Source organism: Stegodyphus dumicola, chromosome 6, assembly GCF_044657685.1.
Source record: "Stegodyphus dumicola isolate Sdum_Otavi_A_Nest chromosome 6, ASM4465768v1".
Lineage (NCBI taxonomy): Eukaryota > Metazoa > Arthropoda > Arachnida > Araneae > Eresidae > Stegodyphus > Stegodyphus dumicola.
In genome coordinates, this window is record NC_140773.1 from 127,065,224 (window position 1) to 127,092,668 (window position 27,445).

The window sequence follows — 27,445 nt, forward strand, 5'->3', positions numbered from 1 at the left end:
GTAGCAAAGAAAAAATAAGAATTTATTTACGCGTACTTACGTAAATAATTCTATTTGCATAATCCGCTCCCTCAGCCTAAAAGATGATAAGAAAATGTTTGCAGATGGATAATCATTTTCATTCAGCAACATTTACCAACGTCTTAATGAAGAAAAATATTTTCAATTCAACTAAACATAAAACCAGATGAGAGAATTTTGTACAAGATAGACAGCAATTATGAAATTTCCTTTGCAAATTAATCGGAATAAAATTCGCATGTTCCTGAAACTGATTTTTCACACTGAAGATACAAAGCTTATTTAAGGGGGCTATAATGTCTGTAAGCAATTTTATGATGAAATATATCTGTACAATAATCAATTAATTCCTTTCCTTGCTTTTCATTTTTTTAAAACTTTCACTCTATGTTCAAAAGAAAGAAAGAAATACGTAGGCAGTTTGCTTCATCCCCCCTCCCAAAACATTAGCTGCATTATACAATGCAAAATATTAAATATGCCATTCTGATGTTAAACGTATATTCTTTTGTTCTCTTATTTCTTGTTTTGCTTTATATTCTACATAAAGAAAAAGTTTTATTGTCGGCTCTTTAATACTAGAAAGTAAAAGAAAGGCGTATTTAGATACGCTTTGAAAATCTGCCAAACTCTATGGTACGCATGACTATTCATGCCATACTAAAGAAGTTGAAATACTGACATATTGTTCTATTGTTTTAATGATTTTTTCATTGTCTTTTTTAATATGCTCGTTTTACTTTCATATCTGTGTAAGCAGCGTATCATTAAAAATAAAACTTTCTTGAAAAAGATTGTTATAATCACTTCGCCGGCTTGTTCAAAACTCAGCAGAGACTTTTCAATTTTTACTTAGTTTCTTTACTGTTTTCTTTGTTTCGAGAATAATCATTCAGATACTAATTATTTTCTGAAAAAGGAAGCATTCCAGAGCATCTGAGGAAATATTTGTTGAATTAAATATTGAAGAATATTAAAAGTACGCGAATGAGGATATTATAACTATTTACCATAATTGTTTTAACATATAAATGTTTAAAAATATTTTGATACTCTTGTGCATTGTTAAAATTTTATCAACAGGAAAAAACAACAGGATGCAAAATGTTAGTACTTTATGCAACATTTTGTGCATATATTATTGAAATAAAATGTACCAAAGTAAAACGCGTAGTTTTAAATAGTTAGAATAATATTTCTTGCATATTTTCTTTTCTTGAACTACTCTCGATTTTTTAATCATGCAAGGAGACAATATTACTCGTATGAACTAAGGTTTACTGCTGAGGATAATTTTTATCACAAGAATCTTATTTTATTACCATAGAAACAATCACTTTTTAAAAGAGCGAAAGTTATTTTTTTAGTACTTTTAATGTTCAAACATAAAAATTACTACTTACCTAGGTCTTTATCCTCATAATTTTAAATCAATCTTTTCTACAAAGAATTTCATTAGAAAAAAATATGTATGTGAGAAATAAAAGAGACAATTTATGATTCATTTGATTATCTTTCACGTAAGAAAATGAAATTACAGTATTTTATCAAAAGTAAGTTATTTGTTTATATACTAATAAAAAATGACATATAACACTAACGGCAGTTAGGTTTCGAAATCATTTTTTCATATGTATTCAGATAGGATGTTAAATGCCATTCAAATTTGTTTAAAGCACTTGTCACTCCAGAATCAATGCAAAATGCCATGCACATTTTGAACCGTTACTGACGCTATGAAAACTAACACGACTTATTCTTTAACTAATTATTGCAGTAGATATAAATTCTAATTCACTACCTTACATTTGATGGAATTCTCTTTAAATCGTTTACAATTACAGTATTTAAGAGTGAAAGTAATTCAATAATGTCATTAAATGCTTACTGTTAGCCAACCTTAATACTGCAAGGTATTGAGATGATTAAAAAGCGCCGCGTTTTATTCAAGTAATATAGAACGCAGCATTCTGGCTAGAAGACTATCATATCTTCCTTTCATTTGATTGGCTAATTAATAAGACTGCGATTTATAAACTGCTAAGAATTTTGTACTTGTATAAACAATTTTAGTATTTCTATGGACAATGTAACATTAATATCTAAAAAACCGAAGCTTTGCCCGAAAAGTAAGAATAAAGTCTATTTAACATTCAGTAAATGGCTATCTCGCTAAATTGGCGAAATATCGATGTCGATGGTTTTGACTACTAAATTTTGTTGCCAAATTTAGCAAAAAACCGCCGGAAGTCGCCACACTGAGCAATCATTTGGCGACAGTTTGGTCCAGTCTCTGTGTTACTTAATGGGTATTATATCTGATTAACTGTTACAGATGGTATATATAGCTGTAACCGTGTCCGGCCCTCATTTGCATTCCAGTAGTTTCGAGAAGTGGAAGGTATCAGAAATCTCTCGGCTCCGAGAGAAAACTATATAAGACCAGGAACGGCATCATTTCATTAGTTCAACGTGAGTTCGGAGTATTGAGATATCTTCGTCTTAGCTTTGTTCTTTAGATGCGCTTTGTACTGCGTTCTGTTGAATGTTCTTAGTAGTTGATGATTTTACTCTGTGATACTGTGGAGATCTGTATGAGCACTTTTGTGGAAAATTCCAGAAATGCGAAGTATTTATTTTGGTAAAATAAATTTCATCAAATTATCATCGATTCTGTGTGCATTCAGTCTATTATGAACCCGTATACACGCAACACAACCAATTCAGGAAGACTGCTAGGTAGACCAGAATTGGATAAAATAAAAATAAGCGAAGAAATGACCATTTCATTTCATTCGTTCAAACGACTACCTTAATCAACAAAACGGCCACAAATACGGATATTGGAGCTACAAAAGATACAGAAAAAAGAGCAGCATTAAAATCAACTTTTTGGCACAAGATTATGGTACTCTTGACGAGTAATGTTAACGAGGTTACCTTTGTGACTTCAGCAATGGCAAGATTGTTTGCAGTGGTGTCTGCAGCAATCTCTCTGAAAGAAATATTGACAAGTGGTGACAAGTCAATATAGGGTATGATATACGCCTTGAAAGCCACCAAACTGGTATAGTGCTTAGTGTCGCTGACTGCCGTGCCGGAGAGCCCGAAATTGAATCTCGGAGAAGGCATGGGTGCTTGTAAATGTATAGTATCGGTGCGGCATGGTGGCACTCTAAATATGCGGTGAGCCGAAAGTCCTCTCGTGTGATTTGATGGAATGGGAGAGGGGTGGGAGACCCTTGCACCCTTTTTCCCGGGGTGCTTAACATCAAAATTGGGGGCGGTCTCACCTGTAAGGTTGTAGAGTTGCGCGCCTCCAACCTGCACGCAACCAAGAGGTGACTGTTGAAACTGGAAAATAGACAGAGTCTTGCTAAGGGTTTAAGTCCCTTTTTATTCAACTTAAGAAATTACAATTGCGTGCTCTTGACGCTCACAAACTACGCCGACCCGGCGGTAAAATATAAATAAGAACCTGAAAAGAAATAATAACAAGACTCTAACTACGAGGCTCTCTAAAAGTAACTAACCTCACCGCGTTTTACAATACCGCTGCTAATTCAGCAAACTTTGAATATCACGTTGAACGATTAACAATTCTCCGAGGCAAGCACACAGGCCGAAACGCGGGGTTCTTCAATTTCTGGCTAACTACCTCCGCGCTCGTGAAGTAAGAACAGCACATCTCGAACTCGTTTCCTTTCTATTTAACTCAGAATACTTCCGCTGATAATTTGAATCCTTGCGCGTTCTACTAAAATTTACATACTCTGGCATTGGCAATTCCAGGGGAAAGTAAGGCTTGACAGGAAAGTTAGTTTAAACTTAAAATAAATGTTAGTTAAAATAAATATAAACCCTACAAGGTGCTTAAGGCTGTTGCTAACGGCAGCCTTAAGCACCTTACAGGTAATCTTGCGCTCCTTGTCAGGAGGAATTTCGTGAGCTTGTGCTGATGTTACTGTCAGACAAGTGAGCATAAGTAACAACAACGTCCTGCGATTATTTGCACGACCGAACAAAACATGGTGAATGCAAACTTTGATCAAACATGCAGCAGTACTTGAACATAAATTCGTGAATTAATGTTCACGGATATATTTGTGTCTTCGTGAATTTATGTTATGTGTATTTATGTGTTACGTGTGTGCATTCGTGAATAAATTTAATAACTGATCCCTATAGATTGAAGAGCATTCCATACATCAGAGCCATCATTTAGACCCACATAACTGACCTTGTATGTGAAGTGAAAAAGGCGTTATTTTAGCTTCGCCTTTTTTGTATTTCTTACAAGCTTATTTGTAGCTACGAGTCCTTTATGAGCTACAAGTTTTAATGTGAGTTTCTTTAATCTGTTTTCACGATTAATGATGCTTAATCTTTTATTTTTATTTTATATTCCATTTCATCATTATGCTTACAATGGTATAATGTGCTTTTTATTTAATACTGTTATCATCTGAGATGAATTAACTTCAAACGTAGTTGCTTATTATTCCAAAGTAGGTACCTTATAGCAAATAAAAAAATAAAATCTCTTACATCTCAAAACAAGTTTTTCAATCAGATGATATTCAAAAGTTCCTATGAATAGTTACACCTAGAGCTCTGTATTCATTATTTTTATTTTTAGCAAATTATAATGAGTATTTATCTTACGAATTAGAAATTCGTTCTGTAAAAACCTTACAATTTTTTTAAACATCAAAGGAGAGGTTACTGCTTTCACAACGCAAATTTGAAATATTGGGAAAATAGAAATTGTCGCGGGAATTGTTTATTAACAGCCACGTGCGCAAGTAATTAAGGTAAAATATAGCTGCATCTTGAATAATGAAATCTCTTCTTTAGTAAGTAAGAGTCTTCACGTGTCGTTAAATTAAGAAGGAATAATATCAAGCTTTTATCTCGCTTCCAGTTTTAAAATGTCATTATGAGTAACTCATTTTAAATATGTTCTCGATCTGAAATAGCGTCGGATTAAATCTCAAACTATTGTACGCAAGTTATTTATTTAACTGAAAACTGCTTCAAATAAAGTAGTACCTTTTTTCAATTTTTTTAACATTTTTAAATATATATAGTATATATAATAAATCAGATACTACGCATTAACTATATTTATACAGATACAAAAAATGTTCAACGCGAAATTCTGCTACTTATTAAAATTCTAAGAAATAATCAAGTACCTACTCACTTTATTAATCATTGTCTTAAAACAGCGGGCGTTAATTACTCTAAATCATTTGGCTGATAGGGATATGAACAATTATTCCTAAACCTGAAAAGGCGGTATATGTTGGATGACTATCAGTTAAAGGATTTTTAAATGGTGTAATTACTGAAGAAATTGTATATAATGTAAAAATATCTGTTTCTGGAGTTTTCATTATTGCTTTTACTAAAACGATCTGATATGTATACCACATGATTTCCTTGTGCGGAATATTAAATTATACGCAATTTTCCTGACTTTCATTTAAACATATTGAATTAACAGTTAAACAATTTTGAATTATATCTACTTCGTCGATAGCGCATAAAACTATAATAATAGAATAAATGGACTCTTTAAAGTTCACTATATTTATGTAGTATAGCGACTCTTTGACGTAGGTTTACTTAACAGCATTACATCTCATTCATTTTATAACTCAAAGTGCACAAAAATTATATCACCTGAGTTATTACAAGTTCTATTCGAATACTATAATAAATCTAAAACGATGTATAAAAGAAATTAAACAAATGAAAAAAACACGTTTTCACTGACGGTTCAGCACAGTTTACCTAATGAGCATGCGCATTACGTAATTAATTAATTTAGTTCTCCCTTCGCAACAAGGCAAAAATACATGAAAATTCAAAATATGTTTAACGTATAAAATTCAAAATTAAAACAACAGGTACAGTTAAAATAATTAAAAAAATAATTTTTACAATTAAAATTACAGTTTCTGAGCAAAAACAAGCAAATAAATTAAATGATGATTTCAGAATGATTAAGCATAATTTAATTCGCAGTAATAAAAGAAGACCTTACTTTGTTATTGCGAAGCTTAGTTTGTCTAGATTGGCAACAAGTCCACTATTCTGGTAAGTTTCAAGTGTAAACAAATATGGCTGCTATGGTGATCAAAAATTAGGCTTAGCCGCACTTAAAAAACTTCTGAATTGTTGATAATTCCGGAATTATTGCATGCAGGTTAACTATAGGCATAAAAATCTTAACCAGAACAACATAATTCAATCATTTTAACTCTTTCGCATCGAGAGACGACCACATCTGTTTTCAACAAACATCGAAAACGCCCGTGTTTACGAATTTGTCTTGGAATAGTTTTCCTTTCCCCCTGCGGTTTCATCCATTGTGTGCAGTTTCACCTTAGGGCCGGATTGCACCTGCGAATGTCAATAGCTTTCCGTATTTCTCCTTTATTTGCTTCAAAAGAATGATTGACATGTCTTTTAACAACTCGCGAAACCAATGAGCCATACACTAAAGTGGAAGGGAAAGAACTAGGTATAAAATAAACGAGGCGTAGGGGCAGTTTGCCGTTGCCTGAATGAACGGGCGTTACGGGCGACTTCGATGCCAAAGAGTTAAAGCAAAAAATGCACAATTTACAACCATATAAGAGTAAGGAAACTGAGCTCACTGAGCAGAGTAATAGAGTAGGTATTTATATACTTTTGGTGCCACCCAAGGCAACCAAATTCGGAAGTGTACATTTCATGTTATAGCAGTCTTATATACAAAATTTCAATGTTCTGAGGCTGCTCGTTTTTGACTTATGCGCGATACATACGTACGTACACAGACGGCATGAAAAATCTTTTCAGAATTCTATTTAAATCAATTTTATTATATTTTTGGGTAAAGAGAGTCCTTTATTCTGTCCTTTCGTACAGGTGTCATGCAAAAAGATCGCTTAAATTGCATTCGATAGCAGTAAAAATGAATGGATATTTTCGTTGAAATACGAATATCCGAAATGTTTCGCGATTACGATACTTCCTTTTTAACTCATTCAAGCTTATTTCCATATTTTCTAAGACTGCTTAGCAGTTAGTGAGCAGTGAAGATTACTAGTACTTTTTTCCTCTTTCCGCTACGACAATTAGCCAAAAATGAATTAATTTCCTTTTTCTAGTCAGTATAAAATCAAAGATTTAACAAACGAATTTTTGCACTTGTAAGAGACATCCACTTCCCTCCTGCATTCCAAAAATAGCTTCTTAAAGTCCCCGACTGTACCTCATTCGTCCCTCCTACTCTTTCCATCTTGATTCGAATTCCAAATTCTATTCTGGGTAAGAAAACAGTAATGAACATGTCTACATCCTAAAACTCGAAAGCATGTAAGTTAACTAATTTATTTTCTGGCCATTTATGTATATTATGTACGTTTCAATTTGTAAATTTTTATGTACCTTATTTTCTGTAAATATATTTTCAACTTAACGTTTAACAATTTTTGAAATGATTGCATTCTGTTTATTATGTGTATAAAGATTACTTTGAATTAACATGCATGAAAGCGAGGGTGTCGGGGAACACTTTACTCAAGTGAGAAAATATTACAACTACTCAAACTAGCAATAATATCTCACGATTATATACATATATAAGCTAAACCGAACTGCCACATTCCTAATGAATTGTGCATAGTACCTTAACTTAAATTCATCTCACTTTAAAATCTAGCTATTTGACCTTAACTCACGAGTTTGGTATCTTAATTCTTTCTTGAGTAAAAGACGAAACACCTTAGCATTTGTTAATTGATCGGGGGTTGGTTTTTTCCCCTTGAAAAGTCAACCAATAACCGATCAATGACGATTGTTATCAAGATTAAACATTCCAAAAATAAAATTAAAAGGCTTGCCTTTCCTGAAGATCTTCTTTCTCGTTCTTCTCCAAAGGGATATGGAGGCCTACCAGCGGCCGAGCGGTAACGTCGCTGAACACTGGTAGTTCGGTCCGATGTTCGAGTCCCGTGAACGGGTTGGCTGCATGGGCGTTTTCGTGTTTTTCCCCATGTGTAACGTGTATACGAGCCAGTTTCCCTTAGAAAGTCCTCCACGAAGGCATTCCTCCCTTAAGGCTGATAGCCCTAGAGTGCTTTGCCATAATGTAATAAAACCAAAAAAAAAAAAAAATCAAAAGGATATGTCCGGGAATATTTTATTTAATTAATTGAATATAATCACTATTCATTCTAAAAGAAGGCTTTTCTATAATATAATATATATTTAATTCACAAATCACATTAATAACTAATTATATATACATAACATAGAGAGAAGTTACTGATTACATCTTCCATTCAAATGTCTATTACGAGTTCTAAAGTTCAGTTAGTTATAGTTCTGTTTTTATTTTAACTGCGGACATGCGCAAATCACGTGGTATTTGGTAAGAATTTTAGCGGCGAGAGTTTAACAACGATAATTACTTGGTTTGGTGATTAATTATTCCTTTTTGTTATAGAAATATTGGTAGCGTAGATATCCATTTACAAAGAAAAGCAAACTTGGCTGCTGAGGCAGACTAAATATTCATGTTTTATTTCAATTGACATCTGTGGCCTCAATTCACTGGGTACTCTAACCGTGTATATTCCCAGAATATTTACATTTTTTATCTTGTTGCAATAGAAAAAAAACGACAAGCAGCACTCTACTTTCCCTGAGGAGCAGAAGCAAGGCAGCTTATTAAGACAACATTTTCGGTTCTCGAAATTTTTAATTAGGTTCCCAATTAACTACGTTATTATTATTATGTAAAAGACATACGATAGAATTAATCTAGAAATGACGGAGTCCAGAAAACATATTACAATTTTTAGAATAGACAGGGAAATCAACCAAATTAATATGAAGAAGTAAGGAGCTATTGCTAATTTAAATTAAAATTTACACGTTTTTTATCTGTTATATATATTATATTTATCTGTTGTATATACAGTTGTAATAATTTCTGTGGATGACTTCAGGATTCGCAGAAAGCAGCTGTACAGGTAACTGGAGGACACTTTGAAGACAAACGTAGCCTTCGAACCTGATTAGAGTTTTCTTAACAAAGCAAGTCTTGATATAATATTGCAGAAGAGAAACTTTAGCAGGGGTAGCATTGATTCATACACAATTTTATTTCGTAATTTAACAGAGCGCGATATGTGCACTCGCATAATTTTGAAAGCTTACATTGTCAAATAATAGAGAGAAAGCAGACCAGCAAGCACGCATTAGCAGAACAAGAGCGAGTAAAAATATGACTGCCCATTTCAATAAAAGATTATTTATAAGAGTTGAAAAAATAACTTGTTTAAGTTTTGAAGGTGACTGGACAAGAGCTAACCTCACAGAAGATGACAATGTCGGAGTTTTTAAGTGACGCAGTGACGCAGTTTAACGAATACGTAGCCAGATTAAAATTAAGAATTAAAAGGATAAATTAAAAACAGTATTTTTTCACATTTTATAGCTTATGTATGAAAAGCAATCAAATTTGTAAAAACTTTTTGTTCTACCTTTCAGGGTTGGGAAGTCTAGAACGCAAAAGGGGAAAAGAAAAAAAAGCCCATTTAATTAATGGAAATGCAAATCTAATGAAAGGAATAGAATAAATGCTTAAAGATCTATATATATGTTCTTCTTAGAAGAAGGTATGCTGTATTCAGAAGTTCTCAGACTGCAATTTTACTTTTTCAACCAACGCATTCATCAGTTTCGAATACAGGTTCTAGTCATATTCTAGAACTAAAGGTTAGGTAAGGTTAAATGATAAAGGCAAAGCACGGGAGAGCCACCTACTTAAGTGGAAGGAGCAGTTAAAATACTTCTTAAATATACATAAAATACTTTATAAAAATATATAAAATACTTTTTAAAATTACAAATAAAAACTAGATTTAAATCTGCAATGACTGTTATTCTCTGTTAGAAGAACTATTTTATGCAGGTAATTCTTCAAGTCGAAACATCTCGTAGCAAATCATCCACATTATCCACCAGATTTACAAAATAATTTGCTTCATTTAATATTCTGAAACATCCTCCATAGTGCTTTCTTGACGAGATAGCATTGGAGTTTGCAAGCTTTGTTTTATTGGAAGCAGAAGCTTCTACTACCCATGAGTGCAAGTGCAGTTTTGACACAATTAAAACGGAAAGAAAAATATTCACTCTAGGTGAAAATCCGACAACAAATAAGAAACTCGTACTTTGGAGCGTATAACTGGACTTCGTATCAGTAGGCACAGTATGTGATTCATTTAAGAGTTGTGATTAAGAATCAGAAATCTTCAGCATTCGGCGCACACAAGAAACAAATTAATCAGATTACACAGGAGCCGAACTCAGATGGAAGTTTTAGAAATTTATTTGAATATGCTAGATTAGAGAAAATTATTTTCAAATCCCAAAATACATCTATTTATGATTTGATATTTTGCCTTGTGGGATAATATCATTCAAAAATTCTTGGATTTCTTAGGTGAAGCGGAATAGATACGAGTGCATTGCTGCAAATCTAATTTTCTGTAAGCTTACTGCTGTGATATCAAACAAGCGTGATTACCACCGAGCTCTTGAATTCTTTGTTGTACCTAAAATTAATGATTTAGTACCAGTGAATTATTTTAATTTTTCATTTTCACTGCTTCCGCAAAAGATGAAACTAGCGGATCCTCATTTTAACAAACCCCAGAAAATAGATGCCTTGTTAGGTGCAGAATGCTTTTATGACCTATTAAAGGCTGATCAAATTCATCCACGAACTGAGTTCTTACTCCTACGTTTTTAGTCCGTACTGAAGAAGCAGAGAGAAAAGAAGCAAAGCGACGTTCTAACATGGGCCCAGTGAAGATATTTTGTTAAACGTAGTTGGCTTGATTTATCTGATTATAATAAAGCGCGATAGCGCTGAGGAGGAGAAACTGACTCGTGTCGACGTTGCAAATGGGGAAAATCACAAAAACGCCCATGCAGCCGGCTCGTTTTACTTCATTTCAAATTAAATGTTTCGTTTTCTTAAATACGTCTGTGGCTCATATTCACCTTTCATCAAATTAATATTATATGTAAAATTAAGAGTACGATTTAAAAGTGAAATGATATTAAGGCACAATGAATGCTCCCTAAGACCAATAGCCACCGCTCCGTATAATTTTGGTTTCTCATGGAGAACTATTTTTTTTTAAAGCAAACAGATCATTGACCTCGATTACCAATTTGTAGAACGCATTAACCAATTCAAGGCTTTTGATTACTGCTAAATTAGTACAGAAGTGATGAATATTAGTTTATTATTATAATTATATAAATTGCATCATATTTATAAAATTACGCATTGATTATAGAGATAAATAGTAAATATTAAAGAAAAAATAATTTATATTCAGTTTTATCTAAATAAATAATATTTTTAAATACTAAGAGGAGAGCTTTCGTGTAAACCTAACACTAATTTAAAAATTTTTAGATTGTAAATTTTGTTTACTGATTTCCAAAGTGCTAACTGATTACTGAAATATTCATCCATTAATATATGCCTACCACCATTGCAACACTGGAACAAACGCCCAGCTTTATTTTCAGTAACTAAAGTAGCATTTTCATATTTCCAAACATTATTTTTTTTATTTGCAAGTATTTAAATCTAAGATTATTACTAAAGATTTGAGAACGCTTCGTCCTTTCCTTCCCTAAAGCCATATGTAGATAGATACATTAAATTGTCAATGTGGAAATCAAAGAATGACATTAACTTCAAACATAAAGTATCAGAAACTAATTTTAGAATCGATTTATTGGATAATTTGAAAAGCTTAGTATAAGCAACATAGAAATGTGATATAAATTATTCAAAGAAAAGACGTTTTGTACTCAAAGCAAGGCTGTAGAATAAGTTACACGTTGATGAAAAGATAGCTCTTATGTGCTTATATTTAATTAAACAAACAATAAGCAAATTACATATTGAATTAACATTTAATTAATTTACTCCATAAAAGTAACTTTGCTGCTGCAATTAGAACTGAGCATGCAATTCTTACATTCGTTTCCCACATAAAGTACTTTAGTTTGAAAGCAAAATTAGACACTTTGGTAGTCAACCTATTGCATGTTTGATAGTCTGGTGCGTTCATATTAGAAAATGTTATAGTTAACACCACCAATGTTTAATTACGCTTTTAAAATTACTATTCATTTTCAGAAGTGGTCATCTAAAGTAGGAGTCCCCATATTATTTAATAACGACGAAATTCTGCCAAAGTTTAAACGAATTGGGGAAAAAAGTGTACGGTAATGTAAATAAAATATAAATGGTAATGAAAAAAATAATGTGCATTCAAAAAGAAAGACCGAATTTAAAATCAGTTGACAAACATCTACAGATAATCCTGAAAAATAATTAAATTTGAAGCTTTTAATTGTCAAACTGAAACTGCTGAAAACATTTGGCAGTATTTTGAAATTTCTGGAAGTCGCCAAATAATGTGGGTTTTATTGTTGAATATTTCAACTGCTATTGTTTAGCATCGTGTTCTTCTAAATGAGCCAGAATCTTTTTCAATGTTTTGCTTACTACTTACTTTTTAATTAAATTTATAAATTTCTGATGATGTCGTTAAAGAGCCATTTGGACATCTGAATGGAACAATATAGTATTCATCTACGAATCTCGGTTTTGTTTGTGTGATGATAATCACCGATTAAACATCTCGAGGCATCAGGGAGAGAGCCAATCCGACAGCTATTGCTGAAAGACGCTCGTCAACGTGGCATAATGGTTTAAGGGTGTCATTAGTCGTGACAGAATGTCACTCCTGCTATGCATCACATACACATTGATGGTGCGACAATATCACGGTGAGATGCTACAAAAACGTGACACCGCACACACGGCATTCGTTAGCCGATAAGCCTTGCAGCATGTGTAAGAGCCTTGCAGCCGATAAACCTTACAGCTTCTTTGGCCTGCGATATAACTTGATCTTTTCCTGATCGATCATTTCTGGAACGTAAGTGGTCGTTGTTTGTCTACTATGCCTCAGCCGTTATCGGAAGAGGAGTTTTGGGGAAGGGTTCAGATCATGTAGATTTCCATTCCTCAGAAAATTATCCACAAACTAATTCAATCTGTACCTCGTCAGGTTCAAACTTGCATGGCGGCGAGAGGTGATCACACAGTCTCACTGCATGTTAAATAATCATGCAGTAAGCATTTAATAATCATGCAGGTGATCGTACAATCTTACTGTTGGATCCCTGCATGTTCCAGCACTGCATAAATTTATCTTTCTATAAGTAACATTGCTTATTTTAAATATGCAAGTTCTGTCTGTGTATTATGGCTATTATATGTTCCGCTGCACGCGCCGACAGCTGACAAAAAAACGTTTTTGCAGTAGCTGCCCCGCCACTAGCTGACAATACATTGTCTTTAACCTGAGTTCTGAAAAGTCCGTGTATGTGTGTGTATTTTAATTACGGCAAAGCACACTAGGGCTATCTGCCTAAGGGGAGGGATGCCTTTCGTGGAGGACTTTCTAAGGGAAACTGGCTCGTATACACGTTACACATGGGGAAAACCACGAAAACACCCATGCAGCCAGCCCGTTCGCGGGATTCGAACCTCGGACCGAACTACCAGTGTTCAGCGACTTTACCGTTCGGCCGCTGGTGGGCCTTCTGAAAAGTCCGAGTAACGAGTAGTAGCTCTTGTGCTTTTAGAAATAAATTGTATTAATATAGTTGATTCTTTTGGCAACGTTGAGTCATATCTGGTAGGAACCAAAACCGAACCACATCCAAAGCACCAATATCAACTGACGTCACATTCTACCAAATCTTTCATAGTGTTGCGTTTTCTTTGCCTGGTAATGTACATGGAAAGGAGAGAACATACGGAATTGACTAAAAATATAGGACGTCTTATTCTTTTTTATTTCAACACTACATTTCTTTTGTTTTTCCCCCTTCTTCTCTATTTTTTTCTTTTTTTTTTTATCTTAATTTACTTTTTGAATCATTTTAAATAGAAAGGAAAACTAACTAAATAACGAAGAAAACAGTTTGCGAATAAAGCAAAAGGTGGTGTGTTGGTGGTGTATTTAATTATGGCAAAGCACACTAGGGCTATCTGCCTAAGGGGAGGGATGTCTTCGTGGAGGACTTCTAAGGGAAACTGGCTCGTATACACGTTACACATGGGGAAAACCACGAAAATACCCATGCAGCCAGCCCGTTCGCGGGATTCGAACCTCGAACCGAACTACCAGGGTTCAGCGACTTTACCGCTCGGCCGCTGGTGCGCAATAAAACGAAAGGAGAAATTATCTATTTCAAAGATAAAAAAGAACAAAACCTGAATTGGTTAACATGCATTCTCTTGTTATTCTTATTTAACTGGAAAATATTCAACAGAATTATTTATTGCTTGTTATAAGGTAAAATATTTTAATTCTATTAAAATTATAATCGACTATAGCTGGCGTTAAACCATTATGCTGTTAAGGATAGGTCTAATGATTTTATTAAGTGATTCTGCATTAGAGCATAAGCATTAAGCATTGTTAAAACTAGTTGTTAGAGCACAAACATTAAGTATTGTTAAAGTTCATTTCCACGTTAGAATAAAAATATGTTAATAAAACGTATAAATAAAACTAATTTATAGAGAATATTAATAAAAATATCATTCATAAAATGTTGCATTTCGATGGGATCAATGAAAGATTTTCTCCGCATTACATCACCATAGGAAGACTGACAGAGAAACACATGAGAATAAATAGCTCACCCTCTTCAGAATAATAGCTTCGGATAAAATCTTCTACGTTGATATTAGGAAGCAACAAATACAATACTGGTATATACGGAGAAGAAATAACTAAATTATCTGATAACATGGAGAACAAAACTATTAGATGAAAGTTACAATGTAATTTATATATGTACGCGTGATATCTTTCACATGCTGTCTGAAAAAATTGATCATTCGGAATTAAGAAATAGGCGGCTATAATATAAGAAAAATATTTCCAAATATGGTATAAATTTAGGCTTATATTCTAAAATTAAGTAAAATTATATTGTTTTAGATAAATATTAGAGATTAAAAAGTGACAAAACAATCTATGGGAAACTTTGAATTAGAAAAGTTCTGAACCTTAGCATTTCGACAATAACTCACACATAGGAATAAAGACCGTATTTTCTAATGTGAATTGTTTGATTTAGTATCTTGTTTTTAACATACTCGATAACTACCTTGATATTTTTCACAAGTCTGCTGACAGAAATTCAGGTTTTATTGTAGGAAAAGAATTTCATTCATATTAAAATTTTGAAGTTCACGTAATTTAAAAGTCTGAAATTTTGAATATATATATACATATATAAATATTCTTTTAAACCTTGCATATTAAGGTTGGCATAGCCCAGCGATTTGAATGCACATGACTTCAACATATGCAGTGTTTCTAATTTTTTACCCAATTTAATTAATTTTAATATAAGATAAAAATAAATTATCTTTAATTAGAATATTGAATCGAAACACAGACCCCCGGAATACCGGCCCAGCGAGCAGAACCACTACACCACGAAGGCACGCTAGGAAAGTGGGAGAAATACCTTATATCGTTTATATATTTGGTTATAGAATTCATTTGTTAAACATATTTCGTATTTAAATCAAACGAAAGATTTTGTTGTTTTATGCAATTATTTGGATCTTAACAGATTTTAGATTCGCTAAATATTGGCCAATATACTGATCTTACTTATTCCAGTCCGTAAAGGCTCGACTGAGAAAGACACAATCTATTTTATAGTCTATTGACGTTTTAAAATCAGCAACTGCCGTTATAAATTTAGAAACTGTGTTATTATCATTTTAGAAACAGGCTGTTCTATTTGCTTTTCTCGATACGCTAACTCTCTGACGACAATGCGCCGAAAGATTTAATTCTTTATATTTGTGTTCTTTATTAAATGCAGCACTGTTAATTAACAAAGAAATAAACGTGTGCGTATATACATAAATTATAAAACGTGTGCATATATTATTTATACAAAACATAAAATTTGACAATAAACATTTGCGAGCAAGTAACAATAAAAATTAGATGTTTATTATAATCATTTAAAGTTATGAGCTATCTCCTATTCTGAAACAGGCAACTGTTTACACGAACCCCATACACAAAAATGAATAAATTTAAGTTTCCCGATATACTGTCTAGATTTGATCGAACTCTGAATAAAAAGGATCCACGTATTATTACGTATTACGTATCAAGAATATACGTTTAAAAACGTGTTCGGATACCAGGTTAAAACACATTTCTTCCTCTGTAAATAAACAAATGAAACAGTTCAATGTAAAAATTATTTTCACAAAAATTTGCTGATTACAGTTTCTTTGGATATCAGTTTGCCTTGGGAGCTTTATTATTATAAATGTAAAGGCAGTAGAAGGTTTAGTGCCTAACAGAGAAGTTTGAATGATTTTTCAAGAGAAAAGGTAGGCTTGCAACAAGTTTTATCCATGTCTCTAATAAGAACGGATGAACGTTTCGTCATTCACGAGATTGCTATTCAGGAATATTTCTGAAGCTAACAATAAATCTAAAGAAAGCTACTGAAGATATTTTCAATTTCTCCTTTTTCACATACCGTATGTCATTCACTTACTCTTAAAATAATATGTGTCCAACTTTGTCTCACTTATGAAGTAATCGCATTCAGTAGGAAGTTCATGAAAGATCCAGACATGAAATTTCGGTGTTCTGCCTTTTAGAACTGAGAATTCGATTTTACAAGACAAGCTTAAAAACAGAAATCAGAAAATCCTGTTGTTTGGAACATTTATGAAATAAAGAATGGGGTTTAGGAATAAATGGCAAAAAACACCGTTCAATTGAAAACACTATTGAAAAGAAGGAAGAGGAGCAAGATTACAATAGTTTCCCGTTGTTGGTATAAAACTGAAAAAAGTGCAGTTTTCGAGAATAAAAATATCGCTTGCATTATTTAAAACTTCATTTGAAATTTCTTAGTAACCCTTCAAATTTTTCTGCATGAAAATGTTGTGAAAGATTCACTTTCCAATTCGTTTCAGTTGGAAGGGTGTAAAATCTGCTATCAGGTTCCTTCTCTTCATTTGACCAATCACTACAACTAACTTCTTATGCATTCATCGTCGTAATAGCAACATTTTGATAAAGTTGGACTGAATTCTAAAATACTACCCTCAGCGGCCATGTTTTGTAATTGTGATTATCAAAATATTGAACTTCTTCATTTCCTTACTATTAAACTACATAAAAATATTTTTCTCAAGACGGACATGCATGTGTTTCTATTCCAGGATTAATTTCGTGAATTAGTTTTTGAGGGAAAATATGTAACTAAGTTCACCCTCAGTATCTCCTAGATATTAAATGCAGCAAATCGTTGAGCTGCAAAAAATCCATTTTGATGAAAAAAAAAAGAGTAAATATAATCCACCCAGACTGTAATATCCATTTTCAAGATAAATGAAAAGAGGAAAGTCATATCTTGACTTCGGCGATGCAAGCTCTGCAGCTATCTGCGCATGCACAAGACATGTCAAATTTTATTTTTTTCTTCTCTACAGAATGCCAAATGGAGCAGAAGGATATATCTCTTGCATTGAGATATTTCTATTTTACTCTATTTATCAAATTTAGCGACGAAGTAGTTGAGAATAGAGCGAACGATGCGAGAAAATATAAGAGCTGATTTTTCTGCATTTCCTTTGTGAAGAGAAGTGCAGTTGGAATGGTGATATACATTTTCTGATAAAGGTCTAAGAAGTAACGACGAAGTTCAGAATCAGAAACTTCCAAGGTTAAAATTTCTTTTTGTGCAAATCTAAAAAAAGACAGTAAATGTATTGCGTCTCATAATCTTGTACCTAAATTACGAAATTTATGGAGCCAGTATGAGTGGACCTTTTCCCTTTCATGAATCCTGGAAATTTTGAAAATTAACTCAGCCGCGTTTTTCTGATAAAACCAGATAATTTTTCGTTTAAAATGATAAGTTTTAACCTTTTGTTCGTAACATTTATACATATACATATTTCAAAATATCAGCTGCTAAGCTACTAAAAATTAACATAAGTGTTAAAATCATGAATAAGGTTTATAGAATATTGTAATTCACGTTTTTGCGAAAAATTTATCAAAAGTTTCCTAAAGTCCAACCCAAGAGCTTGAAGATAATTAAGCTGATTTCTGCATCATAAAAATCCGTGGCGGGAAATAATTCTGATTGCTTGCCAATGAAAATTAATGGCCATTTGCTGCGATGTGAAATACTGGTTTAGTAGAAAAATTGTGTAATCTCAGTACATGAAAATTGTGCAAGTAAAAGAATTAAATCATTAAAAATAGCATGAATATTTTTCTTTCACATAATTCTAAAGCATCATTAAATTTACTTTATGTTTTAATAAATTTTTAATAATTTGAATTTTTTATATTTTTTTCCTTGCAAAATCACGACGGCTAATGGGAAAAGGGGAATGTAATCGACCTATTTCTAAAGGCCGATTTTGTATATATTTTTTTATTTTACAGTTTTATAGGCTATCAAAAACAATTTCCTTTTCTTGATATGTGTATTAGAAATGGAGATATACCATTTTTTCTATGAAAAGATAAACCGGAAGTTATTGCCAGAAGTGAAAGTTTAAAATGGAAATTAGAAATGCAATTTTCGACCTTTTTTATGTTATTTGTTAACTAGTTAATTTTAAGCATTTCAGTTAGTCTGGAGAATCTGCCAAAGTATTTTTATTATGAATTTTTTCATTTACGTTTGACAACGTGAGTATTTGCGTAAATATGTCATGTAATGTTAATTTGAGAAATAAATCCGATTTTTGATATTTTTTTATAACCAGCAACCACGATAACTCTAAACGTCCCATATAGTATCACTTCAAATTTTGCACACATAGTTTGTTTATTATTATGCATGATGTAGGCTAAGAATTAAAAAACTATTCTCACAGAATTTAAATTATGTATTTTACTCAATAGTGTACGCCTCTTTTTAAACGTTTTGTCCCCTGACTAACATATTTTGCCATACATTACTACTGAATCAATATTTTCCAATTATTCTACTTCACTCCATGCTTATGGTTAATATAGTCAAAAATATGTTTTTATAATCCTCATTTTCTTGTCACTGATAGTTAACGTTTTTCTTAATTTCGATGTAAGATTTCCAGTATTTTGCATAAATTTCCTAAAATAATGAATTTTTTATCACTTTATTAGTGATTATACTTGAGTGCAATCCAATAAAAAACCTCATAAATTCAGAAATATAACAAACGTTTTGAAAAAAAACACTTCGATCGAGGTCGGTTACCAAATATTGGACTTTATATTCAGAATAAAATAACACATATTTACAAGGCTCTAGTATTAGTCAGTATTTTTTTGTAAAAAATTCTGTTTAGAATTTAAAAATATATATATATATTGCATTAAAGAAACAGTAGCGGATACAATGAGTGGATATCAATTCAGTTTTATAATGAAAAATAAGACAAATGAATCTGTAACGTACTTCTAGTGCGGCAATACATGGATGCAATAAATAATAAAAAACTAGAGGATAGTTAGTTCGTTATTTGAATGTGGCGAAACCATCTTAAGGCTATCTACCTAAGATCAGGGACGGCTTCTTTGCGAACTTTGTGAGGGAAGCTGACTCATATTCACGAAACTTACACAAACACGAAATACAACCATGCTGTCAGCCCTTTCGTCTGGGCTCTGACACAAACCAGGTCGAATTACCAGTATTTAGAAGTCTGACTACTCGGCCTCTAGTGATGCTTGGAGAAATGTAAAACGTACAGTCTCTATCACGATGGTTATAATATTTAACTTCAGAGAAACACGCTGCCTGCAATGCATTTAAACTCCATACATTGTAGCATAAACTTGCATCACTTTCTATTTGTTTGGATTTATTATTTGAAATATATAAAAAATTCTATATTAATTTGTTATAATTTATAATTTAACATATGAAATAATATTATACATATATAGGGTTGTTGGTTGACATAACCTTTACGCTCAGTTTCTCTAATGCATTATTTTGATATTAAAAAACCGCAGGATAGAATAATGTGTTGTATTGTTAAATTATTCCGTTAGTTTATTAAATATTATTTACTTTATTAATTTAACGTACATATGTTTTTAACTTAATTAACTGTTAAATTTACGTTAGAGAATGCAATATGAAGTACATATAGAAATTAATTGGAGAATGTAATATGAATTAATTGAAATATATTAAGAAAACAGGTTGCGTCACTGGGTATTTGGTGTAACGAGTAGAAATCGTTTCCATTAGCCCTATAATTTTAATTTTGGAAAACTACCAGGAGTGGCAAATAAATATTTGTTTGACTTTGTGTAACGTTAGTAATTAAACACTTGCACGGATTCATAACTTGTCATATCAGTTAACTACGAGATTATCTGTTAAGTTATTTCTTACCACAGAAGTTACAACATTTATATTTGATATAATATCACAACAATAACAACTGAACTGATGAATTTTATACCGCAGCATACTGAGTCTATTCGGTTTCATGTACCATTTTGCACCTTTGTTAGAGAACTATCTGTGGGCATTCTTTATGAATGATTGGATAAATTAAATAAATTTACAGAAAACGAAGTTTACCTGCGGTTGAATGGACAAGACAGCCGAATAATTGTAGTTCTACTCAGCAATGAATTCAGGTGAGTTAGCTGGTTCCACAGGAGTATTTGCAGATTTTTTTATGTAACGTTTATTAATTCATTTGTAGAATTAAATGTTTCTTTTATAATTGACGTCCCTGCATTAAACTCAAACTTTTGCAAGCTGTTTTGTAAGTTGAGAAACAAAAGAAGTAGAATGAAAATTCGCGATAGATTTTAATTAATTACTTTTTAAAATGAAATAATATAGAGGTGTTTCAACATCCCATTATTACGGTACTAAAGCTTTAACCGAAGATGTCGCTCGCACCAAGAAAAATTAGTCGTTAATTTAAATTTATTTGCAAAAATTCGCTAATAGCTCTGGTAACGAAAAATCAAATTTAATTTAAACTCAGGAGTTGCAGAAATGGATTAACCTTTCATCGACGATCATTGAAGAAGTTCTTTTATGAATAAAAATGACAGATGTTAAATACATTTTTTTTCATTTGCTAAAAAAAAAAGAGGTTTGAGCCACCTTATTTTGGAAACCAAATACATGCGAATATTTTTACTCTTGAAATTTATTTTACCTTACTAACAACTTAAGTAAAAGAAGAAAAAATCTGAAAACAAGGAAGGGAAATATTTGCCAGGAAGGAAAAGTATTTTACAGAATTAGTCTCTGCTTTTTAAAGTGGATGAGAGAAAAATGATTTTTGTTTTTTAGCTGGAAGAAAAACGCACTCTCGAAATCATAGGATCGAAAAATGCTTTAATCTGCAGCTATTTAGAAAACAACTTTTTTTTCACCTTTCTTAATGCACTCACTTCCGTTCACTAATAAATTAACCTCGAAGAAAATTATTTCAGATTTTTAATTTTGATTGATTACAGGAACTTATATCAGTCTTATATTTTTTCTGCTATTTTCTAAAGCATGGATCTAAATAAATAATAAATGTAGTAAAATTCACCTGATATTACATTGACCTTATGTTTATTCAGTATGCATCAGTTATGCAATGCTTTTTTTATTTCAGTTTGATGTATATCATTCTGAATACTAATAAGTTTTCTTCTTTGTACTATATTTTTTATAGTTATGTTGAAAATGAAGTAAAGTATTTTAATATGTTTTTACAACACATCAAAGTAAGCACTAAAATAATGTTAAATATACGAATGTTAAAATATTTTTCGTTATCAATTGAGACTAATGTAAACCTTTTTAAATATGTCTATCTTTTACTCCCCATTACTATACACAATGCATCTATTCCAAACTCTCAGCTTCCCAAACAAAAATGCCACCAGTTTAAGGTTTTGAATTACAATGTTTACGAAATTACAATTTTTGAGAGATTACATAAGATTATGATACGAACAGCTAAGAGATTTTATTAGTTTATATTGCTGACCGAGTTATTCGCCAGCTTTGTTTTTGTAACGTAAGAAATTTCATCCCAGGAGAAGTCATTTCAGTTCAGTTTGTCCGATATACAAAAGAAATTTTATAATTGGTTGTTCTTGTCTGTATGGAGTTTTTTCCCATTGACTGCGAGCCTTAACTGTTGTTTATACTGTACTAGCTTATAAAATGACAGAATTTGTTAACTTGAGGCTTTTAGGCTTTTTTTGCCATTTTCCCCTTCACTTTATTAAGTGGAATCCCACTGAGTTGAATAAGTGTACTATTATCGAAGGTGTGCTTGCTTGCCGATGCTGTTGTGATGGATGCTGTTATTATTATTCATAAGCGCATATTATTCTCATTGATTGCGCGCTACTGTCTCTATCTTCTTCTGAAGTTGCTGCTTTGGGACTTCAGCCCAAATTCTGAACACAGTGAACGGACTTGGAGCTCGTCTGACACTCACTGTATTGGAGACACCATGTGTACAGTGGGAGGATGTTGGCTGCTATTACGAAGGCTGAGGAACACCATCTTCTGTACCAGGAACAAGAGGAAGGATTCTACATTGGAAGACTTCGAAAAATCAGTGTTGAGCGCAGTCTAGCATGGAGCAAAGAATAAAACAGCTGTTGTAAATGTCTCTAGGTCTTATTACTTCTGTATTAGGGACAGCTTACATTGTTACGGCAAAGACCAGGAAGCTACCTAGGTAAGCCACTATACATCAAACTATTATTGTCGTTATTATTTTACCACACCAAAACATGCATACAAGGATATAATCTTTTTAAAAAATCCCCAGCTAAACACTACTAATGGCTATGGAGTGCTTTTGATTTAAAATCAAAGTTGGAGAGCCGTAAACCTCAACCAGCTTGGATTAAATGACTGAGTGTCAGCAAGTTCTCTAGTCGCGCTTTATGTAAGAAATTAAAGGTATGCCTTTTTGTGAGCTCTTGCGATTATCATATCGGTCAGGAAATCTAAAAAAACAGATCAATTTCATCCAAGGTCAAAATTAATGCATACTATTTTCCTGTCTTCGCTTTTAGATGGAAGGAATGTAAGCAGTTGTAGATGTTCTTCAATTTACTGTCTTCGTGTAATAGTCAGTCCATGTCATATATCAGTCCGGTAATATAAAGGGCAGATATCTATTCCTGGCAAGTATGCAACAAAATTTAGGAGGAAAAAAATAGAGGACAAAAAAAGCCACTTATGTTAAGAGAGATGAACGCACAGGAAAAGAGAGGTTATTCTCATGCTGTAATTTGGTTTTGAAAAATATTTAAAACGTAGCTTTACGTTTTACTTTTAAACTAATTATAAGAGAGGAGAGACTAAATTTAATAACGAAAAGAGAATTTAATGACAATACGAAATTCTGAGAATAAAGGGATTTTTATAATGTTCGAAACTGTTTCGTAAATTTATAATAAATTATAAAAATAATAGTTTTGATCCTTTATAAACGGCATGTCAGATAGAGACCCCCACCCAAAAAAAAACGAAAAAGACAAAAATTGAAATTAACTCTTTAAAAATTTTTCTAATTCCAAAGTGCATTATTATATTCCTCTGCTCAAAATAATCGATAAACGTCACATCAAGTGATTGCATTTTGTAACTGGTATAAGGTACTCTCTCTTCTTAGCATGCCTTCGTAATGTAACGGTCAGCACGCACGGTGCGTATTCGAGAGGCCCGTGGTTCGAGTCCCGTCGAAGGCGTTGCTTATTTTTCATCTCTCCTGCTTCGAAATAACCTAATGTCTCTACAACTGTTGCATTTGGTTGTTAAACGAAGATAGTGTACTTTGTATATACAAAATGTATGAAATGACATCGTTTAAATTAATGGTAGCTAATGTTAGAATGCCTGAAGATTTACGTATTTCGACCATTCATACGTGATGTCGCATTTTGGACAAAGAACAATTTGAAAAAAGAAACGGGTTTAATCGATAAGCAACAAGTTAAATATCATGTCACAATCCTAATATTTGACAGATTTCTTACTCTTACAGATCGTTCTTTATTATCGAGGTGGTTCTTTATTATCAAGGCAAATTCTTCAGACATATTCAAGCTATCGAAGCGGACGCTACAATTGACAGATTATAAGAAGGGCGTTCTCTTAATGCCATGGGAAAATTAAGGGGTACTGCAGCTCGTATGCATGTTCTAATGGCCATGGCTTCGAATGTGACTAAATAACAAGTTTTCCCATTTCAGAAACTTCCTTACAGGCGTTCTCCACAAAATTTTGGAACGTATGAAAGGGTTTCTTCTTTTTGTAAGAAGTATTTGTTAAAGTTTTATTATGTGTCAGAAAAGTCTCCTGCTTGTTATTCATTAATTCTTCAGCTACAAAAATCGCAGCTGCACCACGAAGACAAAATAAATGTTCAAATAATTTCTGTTTATGTTTGACTAAAGAAGATTAAGACAGTAGTCACAATGGCCATGTGAATATATGGTCCAATTAAAAAATTAATTGTTATAAAGTAAAGGCATCAAAAAAAAAAAAAAAAAAAAACAGCGAAGAACATCCTGAATAACATATTTTAAAACATGAAGGCGAAAATCTCGAAATAAATTGTAGGAAGATTAAATTCAAACATCAGCATGAAATCAGTTTAGAAGAAAGAAATACAAAATATTTGTCTAATTAATGTTAAAGCATGCGTGAGAGGAGACATTTTAAATGTGAAATGATGGTACATTAATAACCGCTGCAGTCGCCACGATGTTGAATGGGAACCTGCAAACGCGTATGTAATGTGTCGTACATGTTTGTGATGTTGTAGGAAAATGTTCCATAATTTTTGCAATTGGCCAGTCAGATTAACAATGGTCAGTGTTGCTTGTAGATACTGCTGGAATTGTTGTCCAATTATGTCTTCCACAAGCTTTATGAGAGAAAAATCTGGTGGTCTCGCTGGCCAAGGCAATATATCCTCACTAGGTAGAGCACTTTGATTGATGGCAGTAGTATGTGGATCAGCGTTATTATGTTAGAAAATGCCTCCTGGAGCATTACTGAGGAAAGGAAGCACAACCGTTCTGCAGTCACTAGTCTGAAGTATAGATTTGCTGTCAATTGCATAAGATAACGCCGAGAGTGCTCGCTGTCATAGTAAATTGCTCCCCAGACCTTAACTCCTACTGTAGCTCCAATCTGCGTTCGCCGCAAGCAGCTCGGTTCCAAGCTGTCACCTGGCCTCCTTCTAACCAGGGCCCACCGGCGGCCGAGCGGTAAAGACGCTGAACACTGGTAGTTCGGTCCAAGGTTCGAATCCAGCGAACGGGCTGGCTGCATGGGCGTTTTCGTAATTTTCCCCATGTGTAACGTGTTTACGAGCCAGATTACCTTAGAAAGTCGTCCACGAAGGCATTCCTCCCTTCAGGCAGATAGCCCTCGTGTGCTTTGCCTTAATTGAAAAATCCAATCCAATCCTTCTAACCAGTATACGGGCATCACTGACACCAAGACAGAAACGGCTGTCTGTCTGAAAACACAACAGATCTACACTCCACTCTCTAATGATGTCTACTTGATATTATCGATATACCAGATGTGGTGATTTGGAGTTAGAGGTATATCTGCGTCTGGCTCGGAGCTGTCCCACGTGCAATAGATTTGGTGCAGTTCGCTGTGTAACTTAGGTGCCAACAAAACCTTGAATGTGATCTGTAGATGCATTTCGATGTGCCACAGACATGCGGTGAAAATGACGGACTTCTTTTTGAATGATGACACATGTGTGGCTGGACCCGGCCTTTCCGAGATAGTACTTTCCAGTGACCACTGCTGCCAACAGTTATAACAGTGTCTACTTTCTTGTTAAGTCTTTCTGCAATACTGCGAAGGAAAATAAACTTTTTTATAACCCAATTACACGGCTTTGTTCAAATTAAGTAAGCTGCTAATATTGTCTTATTCTCTATAAAGGCTTGATTCAAATCTAGTTCATAACACAAAGTTCTGAACATTAAAAAAGCGTACGAACTTTACATTGCGTATTTTAAGGAATTTAAATTATATGATTTGCATGTTGATAGTGGTGCTACTAACGCCAAACATGTTCCGCTGTCATGAAATCTCAATAGACGTCATCTTTCAGATGCGCAAACGTGCCTTCCAAATTTCGTTTATCTACCAGAATTACTTCCAGCTGTTGGGATTTTTTTCCCATCAGTGTATATCATTTTATTGTAGCATATACTTAGTATAGAGAGATTTGAAATGAAACAAATAGAAAGGCTGGTCTATTTCAGGGTTTGCATTTATTATAAAAGCAAGAAATGGATACTTTTTATGTTAAAAACATTGTGTTATTACTATATAACCATATTAAGCCTGTAGCTAAGGGCCAGAGAAAAAATAGTAAGAAATCTGAGAAACACTTCCATTTTTCGTGTTTTTCTACCTGATTCGAGCATGTGGTATTAAAAGGAAATGTGAAGAAAATATGTACTATTTTTCTTTTTTTTTCTATATGTCTTTATACGAAGATAAGTCTGGCTATACAGATACATGGAAAGAACATAAATCATGTCATTTTTTTCAGGTCCTTTCTTGCCACTAGATGGAACGTTAAACAGCTTAGCTCCGCTCTAAATCCTGTGAAGTCACGCCTTTCACGCGAGAGTTAGCAAAGTTATAAGGTGGCGCCGTCATAAATTTGTGAAACAAGTAATAAAAGTGTAGGAGGGGAATTTATAGGGAGTTGAGTGGAATAGTAGTGAAACTACTATTTTGGAAAAGGAAACCTATATTTCTTACCCGTCGAGTTACTTTAATGCGTTGTTTAATCCTCACTTATGGAAGAATATTTATTTTTAATTTCACTTCTGATTAATTATTTACCGTTTCAGATACTACAAAATGATTGGTCAACAATTCATAATGAATAGGCTTGCATGCCATTAAGATCCGTTTAAGTAATAAATGAAAATAGTTTTAAATTACATACAGACATTTTTATCAATAAATCAATGACAGTTATAAATTTAGAAAAAAAGTGTCTCTGATTTAATAATAAAATCAGATAAGAGTAAAAAATACATTTTTAAGTTGCTCAACATAATTTTTTCTTAGTTACTTGACACTTTTTTTTTCCAAAATTGGAATGAAATTTAAAAAGAAAGATAGAATTATCATATTATTGCTAGCTTGGGAAAACTCAAATATAAAATTAATTTAAATTGACTTAAATTGCTAAGAT